Here is a 12,382-nt window from a genome sequence, read left to right on the forward strand (position 1 = left end):
GAATAACTTCATTTGACACTGATATGATATTTAAAGGATAAAAAGAAACTAACACATGCTGTAAGTGTAATACAGTGTAATAAGTGTAGTTACCTTGTAATGCAATGAAAAGTGACCTTAACAATCTTTTTTTATTAACCTGCTCTCTTACCTTGTTTGACAGCAAGCACAGGAAGATGGTTTTAGTACTCCGCACTGCAAAATAAAATCAAAATAAACATTTCATTGTCCTTGTGTTTGTTACTATTTTTGAATCTTCTATAAAAATTATCTTCGTCTAGAGTCTGCCATTCATGGCCTTATGTTCATCATAGTAAAGAACAGAGGTATGAGAAAGTTATCTTGAACTTGAAAATGTCTGTAATAAAAGTGATTAAAATGTTTGTGTTTATGATTAGCATTTATTATGTGTAAGGGATTTTCAAAGGTATTTTCTGAAAACATCTGGTTATGTATTTTTTTTTAAATATACAGTAGTTTCACTGTTCATTCATTGCCAATAATGTAGAAACTGAAGCAGCTTACCACTGGTTGGAACGTCACAGGCTTCTCAGTGCTCAGGGTGGTGCACTGGAGCTGCTTTTATTGAGATCATTTTGCCAGACCAGCAAAAGGTTCTGCTGTATTTGGTCATGTAACTGTGATCCAGCCTCTCATCAGGAATGCATTATCGTTTGTACCCATCATTTAAATTTGGATCATGTTTTTCAAGTGGTAATAATGATAGTCCAGTATATAAATGTTGTAACACACCCAGGCCTTGCAAAATGTGTATTCCAAGGGTTATTTTATATATCATTTGGTTTTCCTCTGCATTCAACAAGTTGTGCATTTTGCTGCATAGCCTAATGAATTTATTTACATTTATTTACATTAAACCCTATATTCTACAGCAAGGTGTGTCCTATTCCATTTTCTGGTGTAAGCAGACTGAATTGTTACTGTTTTTGGATGTATTCTTGTTTTGTTAGAAGACCTGCTTTTTATGTATTTTTGCATTCATTTGCTTTTATTGACAGTTTTAAAATGATTATATTTGTCATTTTAATGAAAATGAAATTAATACTTATTCTGTCATTTTAATGTCTTTAATGGTTAATGAGAAATCTTTCTCTAATAAACTTTCATGTCTTGTTGTGGTGTTAAACCTATTTTAAAATTCAGTGTAGTAGGAATAAGGTCACTAGATTGGGGTAGATTGTTGAAAGTCTTTTAACGATTCTTATCCTGTTGCACCTCACTATTTCTTTTGGTGTTATTGCAATGTCATTGTTGTGATATACATTTTGTGTAAATTATATTTTTCCAATAGAGCATTTTTCCTCCTTTTCAAGTTCCTCTCCTCCTTCCCATCTGGTACCCCACAAGCTTCATTTCTTTGCCTCTTATATTTAATATCTTTGTTACCATTGGAAAAGAGTCTTCATACAGTAGGTACAGTAACACACCAGCTTTAATTGCTATGCAGCTCATGATGTTTGATAATGTTACAAATTGGATTTAAAATATTTCAACAACATTTGAAACAACATTTGAAAATATGAACTCTAAAAAGACTGAAGCTGTGTGAATTAACATTACTTACCAACACCACAAATGTGCGAAACTTGTTTGAGCATTGATGATCCTGCAATCAATCAAAGCACTCACGTCAGAATTCTTGATGTCAACTTTGATCTTCATTTGAAGTTTATATTCCTAAGGCTGTGAAAGTGTCTTTTGTTTGTTTTTTGTAAGATGCTTGTATCCATTCACATCTCTCTTAATTTTATGCAAAACGTCTGTCTGCCCCTTGCCTGTGTCTTTTTCCAGTATGAATATTGCAAAACATTGTTTCCTGGTGTATCTGGCCCTAGTTATTAGTTATTTCAATACTGAGTTATTAAAAGTGTGGTATACAATAAAGATTATTAATAATAATATTAAATGTGCCAGAATTTATATGTTCAGACCTAATATGCTTTGATCTCTTTGAAGAATTTCTTTAAATTCACTTTATTGTATTTATGTAGTGTTTTGGTACTTTTAGTGCAAAGTACCTACAAATAATATGTTATTAAAGGTACTATATCTAATAAAGTTTAATGTCATCATTTTCCACTACATAATCAGGCAGCTCTCTTTTGCTCCAATGCATGTAACTGTCAGAATCATCACGTTGTGACACATTGTGAGCTCCACAATGTCTCATAGGTGAGTTAGTTTTGTTCACTTTAGTCAAGTCAAGAAAGTCACTGTTTACAGTAAAACTAAATGTACCCTGGAATATTCCCCACTGTACTGTGGTTACAATGCTAGTGACATTGCCCAGGTTCCAAACAATGATGTCTATAGACCATAGAGCTGTAATTGTGCTCAAACGAATGCCATTACTGGTTGAACCACTCAAGAACCTGCTCATCCCTATTTTTAATCAGTTCTTTGATGATAACCAAACCGATACATACAGTCCCAGTTCCTCTGCCCCTTCATGTGAGTTCAAAATACATAGCCAGTAAGGGGCATCTGGAGGTGCAACAGAATTCTTTCTTTAACCTGCACTAAAAACAAAGCAGTTGTAATGTATATTCTGTTTTAATTTTATGTGGTACTGTACCTATTGCTAAGAACAGCCATTTAGTAATACCACAAAAGTGGGCAAAAATTATTGTGTCACCATTTTTCACCAGCATTTACTGTAGGTATGTTTCTTGTACAAACAGGTAGACATTGATTTATTAGTCTTTGAGAATGAAAGAAGCTGCATGTTGTAAAGCATGTTGTAAGACTTATTTTTAATTTAGAGTGTTAAAGAGCAACACTGTCAATTTCTTATTCCAAAAAGTCAGAATCTTCGTACTACTTATCTCATGTGCAGGTCTCCATTACATCTTTCTTGCACCAAATCATGTCTAATAAGTAATTAGAGATGAAACTGTAAAGATATAATTTTTCTCATTTCCTTTTTGTAGAGTCTTTCTTACGGGTACACTTGATGTTTTGCAATGTGTGTTGCATTTTTTACATTACCCAAGGATATTTTATAGGACTGAGAAGATAGAAATATCTATCTTACTATAATTTAATTGATCAATTTCAAAATGAGAGCCTTTTAATTGGTTCTAATTGGTTCTATTCCAGCAATTTTGAAAAAATAATCCATTTAATCCACAATGCTTTATATTTAGATATTCTTATACATGCTTTAATCAATTTGTCGGTGAGAAATAAAATGTAATTTGACAAACAGCTTCCTGGATGTGGTGTTGTGTAGTGTTCTTTTGGTTCAAGGCAATATCAGCATGCCATTTAAATTCTTGCATCTTATTTTAAACTTTCTATCAGATCCTTTTTTAAGGATATAAATCATCTGTAACTTAAGGATGGTGAAGATGATACAGTCTAGCTCTGGGAAAGTATATCTGTTTTGTAGACTTTCCCATCTTAGACTGAGCAAAATTAACTTCTTCATTGCTTAAAATATTTTGCATCTGTGAATGTGAACAGCAATTCAGCATACAGATATTTTCCACTTTTTGTGGACTATGCGTAATAAAGCTGAGAAAAATCACAGGAAAACATTTGTATATAATTTCCTCAAAAAATAAGTTGTTTTATATTTAATGTTTAAAGTTGTTTTGATAGAACTTCATGAATTATTGGACAGAGAGAAAGTTTTTCAACATATTCTAATTTAAAGCACTAATGGATTTCATTTTCATTTTCAAATATTTTGGCATATTTAATGATGTATTGCAACAGTTTTCATTTTACAGGCTCTCTGTTGAGCCTAAGTGGTACAATATTTTTTTAAGGGCATCCATATCATCTCAGATATAAGTAAAATAAGAAGTAACCATATCTTTCATACTTTCTAAAATGTGTGTCGGTTAACACATAGTCAGAGACCATTTTTATATCATGGGCTCTGGTTCAGCTCTGCTGCATCAACAGTTTGTTTGCCAACAGTTTGTTTGCCAGAATCAAATCCATCTGGAAGATACATTTTCCAGAAACATTTTTTCATGAGCTAGAACTTGGAACTTATCAGGGGTTTCAAAAATACATATGTCATTCATAGTGAAAGTCACATGGGTTGATGGATCTGATTCATATACTGTAGATGACAGTATAATTTATTTGGCAATGTGTCCAAATTAAATTTGCCATGTGCAAGTGAAGTTTCCAAAAATAGAAAATTGTGCCATGATGACCAATTATGTGTCTATTGTGCCCATATAAAAGCTGTGATAGGGAGTTTGTCCAACCCTTCTGAGAGTCTGTTGATGCAACAGGTTGTTTTCAACAGCCCTTAGATGTCTGATTTGAAATTTAATACTGTAATAAGTATGTTGTATTCAAACAACAGTCTTCATTACTAAATGATTTCATGCAGTATTTCAGTTTAAATAAGAATATTCAGATACCTACAGTTTATGAGCTATTCTTGTCTTTTGTTCCAGATGAAGGGAATTTGGCCGTTGCGTTTTCCTTAATGTTCACCATAAAAGGTAAGCCCTTTACAATTTGATAACTATTTCATGTAATTTTGCTGTAGCACTGTAAAGGTGCATTTATTAATTGTCCAAAATGTTTTGCCAATCTCCTCAAACAACACAACAGGATTTTGAAATACATTAAAAAGAGTTACTATATAAGTCATTTTACAGTAAAATGGATTAGTTGTACAAAGAATACAGAATATCTTGAAACTAGGTTACAATTACCTAGTGTGCATTTCTGAAGGAAACAGACTGCCAGGTGTATTTTGATTAAGCCCTTTTAAATAATCTTTATAAGGCTCATCTTTTGTTGCTGACATACAAATCTTATCTCCTGTATGTATAAAATCCCATCTGTATTTGGTTCATCCCTGTTTGCTATTTATTTTTATGTATGTAAATATTTTCTGAACATCTGAAGTTTCTTTTTTCTATTTGAAAATGTAAATATTGCATATATAAATAGATAAGAATTGTGCTTGTTTTATCTGAAGGTTAGCTTGTTGTTTCAAATGCTTTCAAAATTTCAGTGAAAATTAGATTAATTTAGAATGAAGAGGTGACAGATTGAGTCACTTGGTAGACCATTGTACTGATAAAGCAACAATACAGGATTCACATCCCTTCTGCTGCTACACACAGCTTGGTCAGTGAGTGGTACTGTAGGTCGGTTTTGACCTGGCCGGTCCCACATATCTGAGAAAACTTTCTCTGGGAATGGAATTTTAATGTTCACAGTATAGTTTTGAATGTTCATTAACTCATTTTATTGCTATGTATCATGGAGATTGGAAGAGAGGAGCAATCTGGATTGTGGTGACTGCCTCCATTTGAGGTGTAGATGAAAGTAGAATCTTGAACACAGATAATAAATTAATTACTAATTGGAGTTTCCATGCATATTATCATAATATAAAAAGCTGTGGTTAGGGTTAAAAATCAGTTCAGGCAATAGGCTACTTTGTTGAATAGACTTAATAAATATTGAAATAATAAAATAATATACAGAATTATAATAGACTTTTAATTGCTGCATTTACAATACGTTATACTAACCAAAAGATGCTGTATATATAACTTCCTATAATTTTACATTTAGAGGTAAGGGTGGTCATATGTTAGGTGTCTTATGTTGCTGACATAGTGCTGTCTTACTTTCAAAGAACTATTCATTCTTGGTTAATTTATGTTGAATATGGCAAATTGTATGAACAAAATTAGCTTCATATTTATTCACTGAGAATTGCGTGGAAAATCATGTGCAATTTCATTTAATAATTCACTGGGAATTGCTGATAATTATCCTGAAACAATTACATTTCAAGGTGATAACTTAATTTCCATTGAATGAGAACTTGGCATATTTTGGCTATGCTACATTTGTTTGCTAACTTTTCTCCCATTAACACCTTAAAATTATAAATTGATCTTGCAGGAAATACTGTAGTTCTTCAATTTCCTAATATTGTCCCAAGACACAAAAAGGGATATTCCTATAATGGTAAATATACAGTATTATTTTAAAGTCAATTTAGGACAAGTAGTGTCAAAGGCAGTAATTGTATCTTCCTAAAGAGCCTGCGGCAGGATCGTGATGGTATCTGCAGACCAAAACCACTCCAACTTCATTATTTATCTGCTTTGGGTCAAGCGTGCCATGTTTCAGTGCCCAAAACACCTTTCTTTTAAATATAATTTTAGAGAGATCAGGCATTTTATTTCTTTTAACTATATGTTAAAATTTCTAAGTTGTTTAAGGTGTTGACTTTTTTAGATATTTGTACAGTATATGTATTCTAGAAAACACAAAACTAAAAACTAAAAACTAGAAAAGACAAAGTAAAAACAAAATTCAAATACAATTTTTTAAAATAAAATTTGGAAATTGCAGTTATTTGGAAATATAGTGAAACACAAGCCAGAGGGAGAGAGTGTGTACTACTGTATGCTGAAGAGCATTTTAAAACCAAGAACAGGAGGCATTCCTTACCCCTAACCCAGGGCTATAGAACAAGCTTCAAACTATGCTGGTGAGGCTGATACCCTGGTTTCTAACAAGAAATGGCTGGATGAGATCTAGGATCAACAAACAACTATGAAACTGGCTAGATGGTGTGAATGACCTCTCATTTTTTGCTGCTTTATCACAGAAGCTAAGTGAGGCTGTATTGAGATAGTAGACCTTTAAGGTTAACCATGTAGCTGCTGTAAGTGTTTTTGGTGAACTACTAGGTAGAACTCTACTCCCTTGAGAAATTTCAATCAAGTGTTTTGGTTTTGTGACAAAGCACCGACCACTTGTATGCATGAGGTGCTGTTTTTGGAATGAGATACTAAACCAAGGTTTAATTACTTGGATCACCCAAGTGTTAACATGGTGCATGTGTGAAGCATCTAGATACATGCTGCAGGAAGCACCTCAACTGGCTTCTCTCTATTAGGTGGAGCAGAGACTCTACTCCAAAGTCCTCCTGGATTACCAAGATCCTCACCATGCCATTGAGAGTAAGCTCAGCAGCCCTAAAGAGAATCTAATTTCTGCTGATTGTACTGGCAATCTCTTTTTTTCAGTCATTACCCAAAGCTCATGACCATAGGTGAGGATAGGGACATACAGTAGATCAACTGGAAAACAGAGAACTTTGTCCAAAAAGTCAGTTCCAGCTTCATAATCATGGTTCATACTGTGGCTGCAATGCTGCAGCAGCTGCACCAATTCTCAAAACTGGTCATTCTCACAAACCTCTCAACCCCTAATCCAGAATAAGACCCTGAGGTATTAAACTCCTCCACTTGGAGCAGCTATTCTCCCATCACGTGGAGAGAGCAATCCACTTTTTTCACTGTACATCTATGTAATCTGATACTGTATTTTCTCATCACATTTTTTGGATTCATAATTTATTCTTCATTCTAATATACAAATCATTGTCCTTTTTTAGAAAAAAAAAACTGTCTTTGTTTCCAGTCTTTTAATCCAGAGCTGCTCCATACTCTAGTTTGTAGCTGCAGTATGCTTGTTCATATTTTGCATCCTTCAACTTCCATCACATTCTTTCTGTCTTAACATTTGCTGATTTTTAAACCATTTAATTGCTTAGGAAAAAAAATAATGCACCTCTTAAGTTTGCGTATTGTTGCAGTTTTTCAGCATCTGTTCTACATACAGTACAGTAGGGCATTGTTCTAAACATACATACAGTACATTGAATGAATGAGCATTGTTCTGAATGAATATTGTTAATTCTTCTGTTAATGAAAAAGCAAAATTAGTAACAATTTTTATACCATTTTCTTTACCACCCAAGGTCCAAGTACTGTGAACCAGCAATGCTAACCACTGCACCACCTTACTGCCAACAAGTGTTATTTTTTAATTGAAATTTTGCAACACACTTTACTAGGACACAATCAATTCCTGTTATTGTTATTTTTTTATTTAAGGGATTGCATTAGAATGAGCAATTGCCTCCCGCTCAGTTCTTTAACCTTTGCATTTCACTTCCTAATGCTTTCAATTCCTAATGCTGACTTGTTTGTTACAGCCCCTCAGCTGTGCAGGGGATCAGGGCACAAAGCTAACAAACAAAGATTAGCTTTCAATCAGCACCTTTTTGTTAAAAATAATAAATCCTTACACTTATATAGTATCTTTCTGGAAAACAAATGAATTTATTTTTAAAAAACTACAGTATGTCATTCAATCTGAAAGTATAGTACATAAGAAATATATTAATTTATTTGGTTAACAGAAATGAATAAACACCACGTACAAGATTCATTACTGATTAAAATCTTACAAAGCACTAAAAAGGTGTTATAATTTCAACGTTTTCTTATCAAGGTCACACAAATAAACACATTAAAAGTATCAGACTCTTCTTATACATCTTAGAAAGTTTGTCCTTAAAATTATATTTTTTTCCTTATAATTTTGTGGCATTCATTTTACTGTGTTACAGACAGATTGTCTCAAAGAAAACCCTTCTTAAACTGTAGGTTAAGCATGTGACAGACTGACAATGGAGATGGATTCTGTTTTAGGTGTTGCAATGGAAGTACTTAATGTCACTCATATTGCCATAAATCTTTCTTCCCAAAAGAATCAGATGATGCCTGTGTTTTATAATTTATTCTAAATAAAATGATAAATCACTGCAGTATAAAGTAACTTATTTGTCACTGAAGTATATAGCAAAAGCAAATACTGTAGTACATACATTTTCAGCATGGGACTATTGAAGTATACAGTATTATCTGAGAGTGTGCATTACATGATAGAAAATTATAAAACATTCTGGTGATCTGAGTACCTTTTTGAAATTATTGCAAGGCTCTTAGTGTTTTTTTTTATATCTGATTAACTGGGTAATCAAAGAATATCATAACACTTTTTGGATATAGAAGATAGTGGGAATAGTGTGTCTCAGGTACAGGAGAATCATTTTTAAAATTATAATGCTTTCTACTCAACAGAGTTGAATCCAGTCTTTTCTTCATAAAAATACATTATGGACTTCTATTCTTGATTCTGTAGATTTTCAATTTTCTAAATTTATACCTGTTGGGTTTAATGTTCAGTGTACTGATTCTTTATCACACAGTGTTTAGAAAATTCATTGTGACTCATAAATATTCCATTGTTCCTGGTGTAATTAAGATGTGTCAGCTGCTAAGTCTAAATATCTGATATAGATTACTGGTGCATTAAAGTTAAAAAGTCATTTGATATTAAAACACATATAAACAAAATAAAACACTGATTTAGTTCCAGTGAATTTTTCAGCAGTATAATGCAAAAGGACAGTAATAGACAATTCATCATCTCACTGGTGTCTGTAAATATAGGGAATTCTGTAGCTGCTGTGTGATTAACTAATGATGATCTCTAAATACATTAAGTAAAATGATTTGTCTAGATGTTTTGGTTCATAAAAATGTGGCATTCTAAAACCAGCAGGTGGGTGTGGTCCTCTGGGACCAGGATTTGAAACGCCTGCTTTTCGGATTCAGATGCTTTTGGGTTTGATATCTGTTAACCGATACTGAAGATATCCAACCCATCAAGCACTTCTTGGAAGTTCTGGCTTCAGTAATGTCATATGCTGTTCTACACTACCAAAATCTCATATTTAATAACTGTTGTTGACTGAATTGTCCTGTATATTTCTGAACATCTAGGAGAATCAGTAGTGTGATGTGTTTCAGCAGGAGTCACCATTGGAAGTCTATGTAATGAAATCAGTGATCCTCGATCCTTAATTATATTATATATAAAGTATTAAGGGTGTTGTCTATTTTTTTCTGGGTGTGCAGTACATGTATTATAATGTGTAGACCTGTGTGGACACATCCTGTATACTGTATGTACAGTAGCTGATCATAGGAGAATTGGAGGCTGAGTATCGGTGTGAGATCACCAGCTGCTGGAATCCTGCGTGCACTAATAGAAAGGAATGTGTTGTCACCTTGCCAGGTGGTACAGGCCTTTTGGCGAAGAGACAGTGCACTTGAGAGCCAGTAACTGGGAACCAATATCTTAGCTTAGAACACTGCCAACACCATCTACCATTACTACAGTACATATGTAGAATTTAGTTTCTTTTCATTTTTGGCTTAAGAGGATATTTTGATGGTTACACAGAGTTTATACTCATTTCAGAAACATAATGTTATGTCTTCCTCAAAATAATAATTTCAAATAATTTCATTTTTGTCCAAAACACGCTTAAATATAATCTCTAAAATTTTCTTTCAAACCATTTATCAGACTGCAAGACACTTTCTGAAGGCTATTAAATAGAAACTTAATGTAACTTAGTAACTTAATGATGTTAATAATAATGCAGTCTGCTTCTAGGAAACCTTAGCTGTTTTGCAGTCTTGCCCATTTGTGATTGAGCAATATTAACTTCTTCACTGTGGAATGTGGTTCTGTGTGTGTCCAAAAGCAATTCATCAGTAACAAAGATGTATATAGGATGAATTTGACAAGACTGAGAGTTTTGAAATCACAGGTTTAAAATAGTTCATTCAAAAGGAAAAATATGTTTTTTTTTATTTTAGTTGCAGCTGAAAATAGAGTTTTGAACCTCAGTGTACAAAAGTGAAAAAGAAAGCTGTGTGCTGAAAACAAGGTTTAAATGATTAACAATCCACTTAAAAGTAACAATACCTTAACATTTACTGTTTATAGTTGTAAATTGTTAAAGCCTAATAGCAAGACTTCATGTACAATTATGAAGTCTTCAAACAAATATGAGCTGCCTTTTGGACTTTATTTTTACAGTTCATCAATTTTAATGTAGGAAAATGGAATATTCCAGTTTAAAGTAAGTGTTTTCTCTTAAAAATAATTGGAACAGTATTTCTTTAAGCCCTAGCATTTGGATTCTGAGTATTGCCTTTGGATTTGGAGTAAAATTACTTTGCTACCATACCTTTCATAGCTGTGTAATGTGTTTCAGTTAACACATAGTCAACAAATCATTTTTATATCGAGGGCTATGGTTCAACTATGCAGCATCAACAGTTTGCCAGGATCAAGTGCATGTCGTACTGTAGATACCTTTTACAGAAGTGTTTTTTATGGTTTGGAACTTGGAACTTCTTATGGGAAGCAAAAAATAAGTATGCCATTCACATGTGTTAATGTATCTGATTCTGGACATCTGACAATATAATTTCCCAATGTGTGTAAATCATTTGCTATGTTAGAAAGTAAATGTTACTTGATACTGTGTAATATCTACTATTGCAATCAAAGATTCCAAAAATAGTAGATAATCCTGCCAGGATGACCAAGGATGTGTCCATAGTCCTCTATAAAAGCTGTAACAGGGACTCTTACCAACCTTTCTGAGAGTCTGTTCTTCATTTTTTTTTTGCATTAGCACTGAAGTGTTTCATAAGAATTCTTAATACTATCTTCTTCATATTAAGCAACACACTTTATTGTAAAAGCAGGAAAGCAGTAAATGAAATGGATTATTTTACTGTATTTCACTGTTATAGGACATTCTTTGGAGCCCTACAAGTGTATTAACTTGTCTTTTTTTTTTCCAGGTGATACGAAGTCTGGTACCACTCTCTTGGCATTTTCTGGTGCATTTACATCTTGTTAGGTAAGGATTTAAAAACACTTCAAAGTGGAATTTTACTGTATGGCCTGTATGTAAAATGGTGCTAAAAAGATGCACAATATTATTCACAGTTAAAATGGGAGAGTACCATTGAATTAATTTGCAGTGAAATGGTTTGGTTAAACAAAGCCTAACTTGGTTCATTTCAAATGAACTGCAAAGTGCAAATTTATTTGATAATCACATATTGACAGGATTAACTTAGTCACTTATTTGGTCCTTCTGTTTGATGTCACATCCTTATCTGGTTTATCCCTGTTCATAGCTTAGTTATGTTTGCAAGTGGCAAAATGTTTTGGTTACATGTGTTTTGTTTTTTTCATGCCAATCTAAAAGTACAATGAATTTGTCCACATAGTATGAATTTGTCCCTTATTTGTTTAATATAAAGGTCTAAGTGGTGGATCACTCCTGTGGAAGTGGACTCAAGTGCACACTGTTACTGAATCTGCCAGCAGGGGGCTCCTAGGACTCTTCTAGGACCAGGATAGACTTTGTAAGTTCACCCGGTGTAAATGTTTCACTAATAATATTGTAACGCTTACGGCCGACAGGTACTGTGTAAGAGCCGGCTTACCAGAGCAGGTGACGTCACTGCCCTTCCCTGTGATAGCAGGACCACAGCCCCTGGGCTATGGAGAGATCTCTCTTTAGCTCACCGGGCTGGGTCGCTGCTGAGCGACGCGGGAGTCCCGGGCTTGAGCCCCGGACGGTGCGGGGCCGACCTAATGCGGCAAGGGCGCCCGCCTGAGCCCCCGT

General features: G+C 33.8%; 1 long non-coding RNA gene across 1 annotated transcript in view; it reads left to right on the plus strand.

Moving 5' to 3' along the window:
* The first annotated feature begins 4,440 nt into the window (after positions 1–4,440).
* Positions 4,441–12,382, plus strand: part of LOC148824048 (uncharacterized) — a 60,084-nt gene continuing 52,142 nt past the window's right edge. The window contains exons 1-3 of the long non-coding RNA XR_016093753.1: positions 4,441–4,490; positions 11,547–11,605; positions 12,015–12,119. This is a non-coding gene — a long non-coding RNA (uncharacterized LOC148824048). The remainder of the gene's footprint in view (positions 4,491–11,546; positions 11,606–12,014; positions 12,120–12,382) is intronic.

The sequence above is a fragment of the Atractosteus spatula genome, chromosome 11 (genome assembly GCF_055471065.1).
Source record: "Atractosteus spatula isolate fAtrSpa1 chromosome 11, fAtrSpa1.hap1, whole genome shotgun sequence".
NCBI classification, from domain to species: Eukaryota; Metazoa; Chordata; class Actinopteri; order Semionotiformes; family Lepisosteidae; genus Atractosteus; species Atractosteus spatula.